The sequence below is a fragment of the Juglans regia genome, chromosome 5 (assembly GCF_001411555.2).
Source record: "Juglans regia cultivar Chandler chromosome 5, Walnut 2.0, whole genome shotgun sequence".
Lineage (NCBI taxonomy): Eukaryota > Viridiplantae > Streptophyta > Magnoliopsida > Fagales > Juglandaceae > Juglans > Juglans regia.
In genome coordinates, this window is record NC_049905.1 from 8,890,857 (window position 1) to 8,901,148 (window position 10,292).

Consider the following 10,292-nt stretch of genomic DNA (forward strand, 5'->3'; position numbering starts at 1 on the left):
TATTTAGGCCTTTATGCCTCAACGCTTCCATGAGTTACCTTGCTAGTGGTTGACGAGGATCAGGGATAGGAGAAGGAGTAGCTAGTCGCCCCCAGCCCTAGGAAGGATCATGGGCAGAGGGAAGCCACTTCGAGCTTTCTTCCCATTATTGTCTCTAGGGATGAGACCCCGCCCACTGATTTGGAAGTGAGTGGTTGGGGGTTTCCATCCCTTATCCCTTCAACTCATTCTTTGGGGGTGACAAGGGACCTTCCCCTCTCGAGGAGGGCGTTTCCTCCAAGGGAGGTGGGGGTGAGGAGGGTTCTATTCTCCCCGATTCTGTCATGGTGAAACTTGTTCGCCCTATCAAGGAACCTGGTCATGCCCCTTGGGTGGGATCTCTTTTGATTTCGTTATGCCAGGACTTGAGAGAATGTCAGACCCTTATTCTCTTAGGTCCTAGCACGAGTCAGTTCCAATGACTTAAAGGGAGAGGCACCCAGGCCCTTCTCGTCCCCCCAGGAGAGAGTTTGTCACCAACATGGTTGGTCGGCTAAGGGGCTTCCCTTATTCGGTATGACTTATTCTTTTCTTTCCTTCTTGCAATTTCTCTATTTTTTTTTACTACTGCATTCAAATCTCTATTTGTCATAGGGTGTGGAGGACTTAGCCGCCTGGATCGTCGTCGATTGAGCTAATTTGGAGAAAGAGGTTAGGCCGAGGCGTATGCTTGCCTTTTGGGCGAAGAGGGAGTTTGAGAACTAGAAGTCTGAGAAAGCCAATTTAGAGATCCTCTTTGAGCAATCAAATGGTTATGCCCACTCACTACAGGGTGATCTGGACATTTTTGAGAAGAGGCATCTAGCCTCCGAAGCGAGCTCTTGCAAGTAAAGGAGGCTCGGGTAAGGACAACTTTGAGCTACCTAGTTGAAGGCGAAGCGGGATTCTGCTCGGACATAGCTGTCTGGTCTTAGGAAGGAACTAGAGTCCCCTTAGAGGGAGCTGGTCAGTGCTAATCGGCACTGTGTCGAACTTTTTGAGGCTGTGGCGACTGGCGAAAAAGCTCAGCGGCAAGTTGATCTTGAGCTCTCTAAAACCAATGGGTCTTTGGAGGAGTTTCCCAAAGGCACGCAACGACGAAGAAGGACTGGGAGTGGGTGAACCAAAACCAAAACCAAAAGAAGATAGGAGACTCCATGTTGCATCTCAACACGAATGTTAAAGTTCAAGACCAACGAGTACTGGAGTTGGAGTCAGAGCTGGCCTCGTCGAAGTGAGAACTTCTTTGACTATCCCCTTAACTCACAGCAGCCAGGTCTATATGTGACTGGGCTTTTGGCTATGGCTACCAGACTAGCATGGTGCAGCTTAGGTCCTTCCTGCTAGTGAACCCACAGACCGACTTGACGAGGTTGAACCTTGGGGTGCGACACCATGCCCGATGCCTTCCTGACTGCAACATCCACACCCTCAACTTCTGTCGATCCCCCTCATTTAGAATCTTTTGAACTTTTGTTTATGTATATTTTCTCATTGAACAATGTGTAGACATTCTTCTGATTTGCTTTTGTATTCATTTTTACTTTTGTTTATGTACTTGATGTTTGCTTCTTATTTTTAGCGGGTCTTTGAAGTCGCCCATTTTGCTCATTGTGAGTTCTTAAGCTCATTTTGATAGTTTAGGGTTGCAAGGTCTTTTGACATGTGTGCCCGTTTCATCACCACAAGTCTTTGGACTCGACTTTGGTGGTTTGAGGGCCACAAGGTCTTTGACCTGCGTGCCCGTTTCATCACCATGAGTTTTTGGACTCGACTTTGGTGGTTTGAGGGTCACGAGGTCTTTGACCTGCGCGCTCGTTTCATCACCACTAGTCTTTGAAATTTATTTTGGTGGTTTGAGGGTCGCGGGGTCTTTGACATGCACGCCCATTTCATCACCGCGAGTCTTTAAACTTGACTTAAGTGGTTTGAGGTTCGTGAGGTCTTTGACCTGCGCGCCAGTTTCCTCATTGTAAGACTTTGGACCCGACTTTGATGGTTTGAGGGTCGCGTGGTCTTTAAGTTGCGCGCCCATTTCCTGTTTCAGACACGAGAGTAAGGAGGGAAATAATCACCTTTATTCATTGTTCCTTATTGCTAAATTATACAAGATCAAGGGTAATATTTCTTAAAGTGCTTGGCATTCCAGGGATGTTGCAGTTCCTTTCCTTGACTATCCTTTAGGCAATACGAGATGGGTTAATGACTGGCAACTATAATGTATGGCCCCTCCTAGCGGGGGCCAAGCTTTCCACCCTCCTGTGTGGTACCCTTGTTTCCTATACTTGACTCTTTTATTGAAATAGCGCTCCGCCTTTCTTTGGTTGAGGATTTTATGAATTTTGACTTTTTCCCTTTCTTCATCCAGGAGGTCTAGATGTTCTTCAAGTGCTCTTTCGTTCTGTGGTGGGTTGAAGTGGCGAGTGTGGTAAGTAGGCAATCCGACGTCTATGAGGGTGACTACTTCACTCCCGTATGCTAAAGCGAATAGAGTTTCTTCTGTCAGGGTCTTCACCATGGTTCTATAGGCCCATAAGACCCCTGGGAACTCTTCTGCCCATTCACTTTTTTTGTCTGTGAGCTTCTTCTTCAATATCCTCAATAGGGACTTGTTCGTTGCCATTATCTGCCCATTAGCTTAGAGGTGTCTTGGGGATGAGTATTTAACCTAAATCCTCAATTCTACGCATCACTCTCGATAATGTTCTAAATCAAATTGCTTCCCATTGTCTGAGATAATGCTTTGGGAGATCCCAAACTGGCAGACGACATTCTTCCATAAGAATTTAGTAATGCTCTTCATTGTGATGGTTGCTAGGGGTTTTGCCTCTGTCCACTTTGTGAAATAATCTACGACGAAGACTATAAACTTCACTTCTTCCTTTCCCGACAGGAAGGGTTCCACCAAGTCGACTCCCATTTTGGCAAACGGTCATGGGGTTGTAATGGAGTTTAGCTCCTCTGGAGGGCAAAGTGGCACTGGGGTGAACACCTGGCACTTGACGCATTTTCTCGCAAACTCCTTGGCGAATCTAAGAGTATTGGGCCAGTAGTATCCAGCCCTCATAATCTTCCTGGCCAAGGTCTTTCATCCCAAATGATTGTCACACACTCTTTCGTGTACTTTTTCTGAGACATATTGGGCTTCTTGGGGTGAGATGTACCTCAGCAAGGGGGCGGCAAAGCCTCGCTTGAAGAGAATGCCATCGACTCTAATGTGCTGCTCTTCTCTTGACTTTCTTCGCCTTTTCCTTCCTGGTTGTGAGTTCACCCGTATCTAGGTATCTTTTTATTTCCCTAGCCCACTCAGGTTCTTTCGGCTCTACTTTATAAATTTTTGACTCAACTGCTAGGATCTCGACAACTTTCTTCTCCACCTTCCATGTCAGGGTGGACTCATCCATCCCCGATGTTGCTCTTACTAGCTTGTATGCTACGGAGTTGCTTTCCCTGGGTATTTGTGTGATATTGAAGTAAGAGAACCAGTCACGACCTACCCAAACTTGGTTCAAGTACACGTAGAGCATGTCGCCCTACTCGAGCTGCCTCAATAGCGGTGGGCTGGACAGACATTGTTTTAGCTCTTGGAACGCTTGGTCACATTCGTCGTTCCAGGGATGCATTTTTCATAAAACTCTTAAAAAGGGTAGGCATTTGTCCGTGGATCTGAACAAAAATCTGTTAAAAGTTCCCACCATACCTGCTAGCCGTTGGGTTTCACTTATGTTTCATGGCGGTTTCATGATCATATAATCTCTTGGATCTTTTCAGTGTTTGCTTTGATCCTCCTTTTAGACACAATGAAGTCTAAGAATTTTCCTAAACCCAAGCCGAAGGCTCACTATGCTTGGTTCAACTTCATTTTGTATTGGCAGAGAAAAGATTTTTTTAGGTTGGTCAGATGTTGGGCGAGTTCTTTACTTTTTACCAACAAGTCATCGACATATACCTCCATGGTTCGCCTGATTTATTTTTTGAACATCCGATTCACGAGCCTTTGATAAGTCACCCCAGTGTTCTTTAAGCCAAAATGCATGACTTGGTAGCAATAAAGCCCCCTGTCCGTGATGAACGATGTCTTATCTTCATCCGCCGGACTTATACGGATCTAGTTGTATCCTGAGTAGGCATCCATAAAGCTCCGCATCTTATGTCCCGTTGTGGCGTCAACGATAACGTCGATTCGTGGCCATAGGAAGCTATCATTTGGGCATACTTTATTTAGGTCGGTGAAGTCTACGCACATTCTCCACTTTCCATTTACTTTCTTAGCCAGTATGACATTGGACAACCGATCAAGGTAGTGGGCTTCTCTGATAAACATTGCAGAGAGGAGGCGGTCCACTTCTTCAACTATAGCTGCATACTTCTCTGCACTAAACGATCTTCTCTTCTGATGGACCTTTTTAAAGGTGCGGTCGACACATAGTCTATGCTCAATGATTGTGTTGTCAATCCCAAGCATGTCTTCATGATTCCATGCGAACACTTCCCTGTGTTCGATTAGCAGTTGCTTCAAGGCTTCTCGGATGTTAGGGAGAAGTCATGTGCCTACCCGTGTTGCTGTATCAAGCCACCCTGGATGCAAAGTCACCAGCTCCAATGGTTCGTTTGCATGTTGTAAATTTTGTTCATCTCGCGCCTCCATGCTATGATCGAGGAGAACCAGTGGCGGGGGCAGTGGCTCATCCTTGGTGTGATCTTCGGAAGTGCAGACGTCGGACCCCCTGCTTTGAGCTCCTACAAATAACATTCTCGGGTTAGGGCCTACTAGCCACGTAGTTCCTTTACTCCCGCCTCTTTGGAAACTTTAGTTTAAGGTGGTAGATGGATATAATCGCCTTATGGCTATTTAGGGTTGGTCGTCCTAATATAGCATTGTAAGATGATAGGGCCTTGACCACCAAAAAGTTAGTCATCGTAGTAGCTGCACATAGCTCTTTTCTTGCCATGATAGGCAGGGTTATGCCACCCATTGATTGGATTGCGTTCCCAGAGAACCCCTTTAACGAGGTGGGAGATGGTCACAACTTCCTGGCGTCTATACCCATCCTGACAAAAGCCTCCCAAAATAGGATGCCCACTGAACTTCCATTGTCGACTAGAATTTGCCTGGTAGTATCGTTGGCGACCAAGAGGGTTACTACCAATGTGTCGTTATGTGGGTACAAGACCCCCTTACAATCTTTTTCCCTAAGGAGATGGTTGTTGTATTACAACGTCGTGGGTACTTGGGCAATCTATCTGCCATGTAGACTTTTTCATATCTTACCCTGCGGGTATGTGCTCTTCTACTAGAAGCTGATGCGTCGCCCTCAGAAAATCCCCTGGTTATAGTACGAACTTCTCCTAAAGGCACATCATCATGACCAATATTTTGACTAGGGGCATTGCGGTCGTCTTCTCTTGTTGACCGCCACCTTTTCCGACTAGTGCTTTGCTGAGAATTGTGTTCTTACTTTACTCCTCGCCTCGGCTTTACATGTTTTGCTAGCATCCATTCGAGCTCTCCACTACCCGCCAAATCGGATACACTCTTTTTCATTGTAATACAATCTTCCGTCCAATGGGTGTCTGATTGAGTTCCTTGCAGAAGCGTTGCCCTCTACTGAGTTCCTTGTGCTGACGACCTGCTTATCTCTCACGCCTTCTTTCTTGTTGGCATGAGCCGATCTTTCTGTCTCCTGTTTTGCTGTAATTCTTGCCTTTTGGCTTCATCTCACTTTTTCTCAGCTCATTAAGGGCTTGTAAAGTGTCTTCCACGTTGACAAATTCGTCGACTCTATCCATAAACTCCCTCAGGATTGAAGGAGTTTTCCTCGCCATACACCTCTTAGAAGAGCTCCTAGGCCAAACACCTCACAGAAGAGCCACCGGGATTATCTTTTCATCTTGGTCATCGGTTGTTAGCATCTCCTTATTGAATTGAGTTAGGCATTCCTTTGAATTTCTTCCTCTAATTGTTTAATGGTTAGGAGAGATGCAGCAGGTCGTCAGCACCTTCTGCTCACCATGAACTACGTTTAATTGGCCGATTCTTTGAAACTGTCTGGCCGATTCTTTGAAACTGTCAATTGACCTAAGTAGCAATGTTCCATACCAGCCTCTCGATACGTGCTTCAATGTTAGCAGGAAGGCTTGGCAGGTTATTTCTTCGGAAAAACCATGCAGAGTCATGTGCGCTTGGAAATTCTCTAGGTGGTCGACTGGGTCTTGAGACCCATCGTAAATTTTTATTTGCTTGACTTTAAATTTTGGCAGGAGCGACGCAGCCATCACCTTTGCATTATAGGGAAAGTCCATGTAATTCAGCAGCTACTCGACCAAGGATGATCCCCCTATCTTCCATCTCCTTATATTTATCGACAAGACTGCCAACTCGCCTTGTAGTCTTTTCTTTTCTAACTCTTTGGCGTTTGTCCATCTGGCACTTTGCGCTTCTTCTAGTTGCTCATTATGGCTCAATAATGTGGCCTCGTTGAGTTCTGCTTTACGACGCTTTAGCTCTTCATTCTCACTCTGTAGGTCCTCCATTATTTCCATAACCTACTTTAATTTCTCCTCGGTTTTTGCAAGCCGTATGTCCATGTCTGCAAGTGTTGTGTCTTGATCGTGAGTTGCTTGAGAGCATGTTGTGGCTGGCATCTGGAAATCACATTGGAGTTCAATGGGAAATTGAACTTGTAAATTCCAGATCCCATAGACGGGGCCACTGTTCGAGACGTGTTCTACACACTGTTCACCAATGCACTCTACCTACAACAAAGAAAGTTGACAACCCAGAGTGCCCGAAGCACCTTTGATGCCTAAGTCAATGATATGTAGAAGGGGATATCACAAAAGCTCTGAGTGTCAAGTTACCTGAATTGTTACCTTTTTATCACATATATAGCCCTTGAGAATTATTAATAAGTACCAGTTACAAGATCGATCCTCTGATTACTCTTATCAGTTTAACATGATAATCATTCGAAAAGGGCGGGCTTATCCCAACCTACTGGGCTTATCCCAACCTACTAGCCTAAGCATCTTATCTAGCCTGCTTGCTTGGCAGTTACCTTATAGATTCGTATTGATCTCTAAGACTTGGGTGACTAATCTATTCTTACTTTGGGCTCGTATCCTTTGAGCTTCTTAATTGGGTCCATTCCTTTCAGGGCTATAAGGGTCCCTCCACTGATATATAAAGTATTCCCTACAATTTTAAATTTTGTGGATAAATTAACTACATCATCAGAATTCTCATTTGAGAGTAAACTTTGACATACAAATTTTTCCTCTAATTTTAAATTCTGTGGATAAACTGGATGTATCATCAGAATTTTCATTTTGGAGTAAATTTTACTATACAAATTGTTCTCTCCAACCTTAAATTATATTGATGAACTAGCTATATCACCATAATTCTCCTTTGGATGTAAACTTTAGCATACAATTGTTCCCTTCATATCAGTAATTATATCACAGATCTAGTCATTTTTCATTATTACCCATAATACAATGGAGTTAATTATTTGTTATAAAAAATAAAGTAAGGTTTTGTACTTTTGGACAACCAACTTCTTCTTTAATTTTGGTACAAATTACTCACTCCATTTAAAATTAGCAACCCATTACCCGATTCTTTTACTCCTTCACACAGCCACCGTACCAGATAAGAGTTTGCAACTATGTTCCAACGCAATTGTGGATGTCGTCGCCGGCAAGACATCCTCGGCCTCCTCCCTCTACCAACGTCCACCTCCCTTCTCCCTTTTTTTTTTTTTTTTTTTCTTTTGGTTGCTATTGTACTGGACTTTTCAATCCTTTGTGACGCCGCTATAGAGATGCGGCGAGGAGGTTTTTGGCCTCCTCCCTCCTTGCCTCCAGACTATCATCATCTTTTTTTTTTTTAATAAACTAAACAAAAGAAATAGAGGCACCACTACCATCTGATGAGACTACATTGTCCATTGGAGATGCCTCTCATCCCATGTTATTGGAGAGGATACACCGACCATCCCCATGCTGCCGCTGCACCCACGACATCTCTTCCCTCACTGTTTTCCCTTGAACCGAAACTCCATACAAAAATTCTCTCAACTCTTTCATGCTGAGAACACATGTATGGGTCAATACTCAATACATAAATTTATAAATACATGAAGTTTATATCCGAAACATATGATGTACATGAATATGTAATAACAAATCACAATTTATAAATTTACACCAATATTATATTTTATCGAAACCATAGAATACATGTAGCTCTGATATCACATGTTAAAAGATTTTAACATGAAACATGAAACATAAGAATCTTCGATTTTTTATGAGCCACAATATTAAATTATAACAGTTAGAAAATGTACATTTTTCCATTGTAATTTGATGAATAATCTAACCTAATTATGAGAGAATGATCATCCTAATAACTTTGCTTCCGATTATCTCCTGATGACTAGATGCACAATTATATTGCAGGTTAGAATCCTTAACCACTCAGTTCTATAAATAGACTTCTGGCCATCATGAATCTAGAAGTATTTGTGTCCCACTATAATCTATTAATTAACAGATATATTTGAACTAATTTAAACTCAGAGAGATATGAGTATGTGGAATATTGAATTTTAATAAAACTCTAACGAGGGAGGAGGGAGGAAGGGAGGTGCCCCAACAATGGATACTGCAGCGGGTCTCAGCAGCTAAGGCTTTTTTAATAAAACTCTTGAATCTAAGGCAAAGCCTAAACATGAATCTACCTACGCTCTTGAATTTGTACTTGTCTTTGACTTTTGTAAGGCCTGGGACGAGATCCCTTGCCGGCTTATATGGATTAAATTCAAAACTCTATGGCAACTTTGTTACTTATAATGTTACAAAATGGGTACTTAGAATTGGTATAAGTGATTATTATACCTATTTATGCAGTTCCTTGTACTTAGAATTGGTGCTTAGAATTTGATCATTTAACATGAGGATGCAGACCATATATATGTACTTAATGGCCAGATCTTGGGGCTTCTCTCTCTCTGTGTGACCATGTAGGTACTTATGGCCATGTATATATGTACGAGTCAACCCCATAGATTGGCTTGGAGTCGGGGCTTAAATTCAGCAATATGTAAAACTGGTGCAGACCGAAACGATATGTGCCCCAAAAATAGTGCATCTTAATAATTTGATTATCTCTAAAAGTTGTAAACCATAAGATACTATGAGGTTCTCAAGTGAATTATAAAGAGGATGATATAAGAAAGGAAAATGCTAAATGTACTTAAGAAAAAATTATAAAAAACTTATTTCTCTACATGTCAATTATTGATATACTAAAAATTATAAAATTTGAAATTCAAAATTTAAATTTTAAAAGAAAACTAATAAAATGAATCTTGTAAATAAAATTCTAAATAAAAATGTAAGTACATGTAACACTACTCTATAAGAAATATGACTACCATGGAAATTGGGGTCTGTGTAGACGAACCTTCACGTGTGAACATTAAAATCACTATTCATGTGACATAAACCTCGTATCTTAAGTATTTTTCTATAAGATAACAACTCTCTCTCTCTAACCCTATTATTTTGCTTTGAATAGTTGGGGAAAGAGAGAGAAAGCTGGATATTACAAAATATAAAGGCTTTCGTTTGTTTCACAATTTCTCTCAACTCATCTTATTTAATCATTACAACTTTCTCAAATTTTTACATAAAAAAAAAATAATTCAACTTTTTTAAATTTCAAAACAAAAATAATATTAAACAAATATATTTCAATAATATTTTATTCAATTTTTAACTTTAATCTCAACTCATTTCATCTCATCTCAATTGTGAAAACAAACGAGACCTAATTCTTGTGAAATTTTGTGCATATGGCGTACAAAAACCATACTACCATAATATTTGACATCATTACGCAACACCCAACAAAAAAACCAATAAAATTAAAGTTATAAAATTCTTTGATGAGTCAAGAAATTGGATTTTACTGAATTAAAAAGTCGACCAAATGTTGACAAAAAAAAAGATAAATGAATATAAAAAAGAAAAATCATATTTGCAAGTGAAAGCGCCGTAATTATTTTTTACAAAAATGAATAAATATGAGACTGATATAAAAAAAAAATTTAAAAATCAATTTCATTTTTTTTAAAAATAATTGTGCAATACTTATACACATCACAACTATATATAATATAGTATTACTCAAAAAAGAAACTCTCGTATCAATACTCGCCGTAAATTCCAACCATTTTTTTAGAATCATCTCTTTGGGTTCCCAA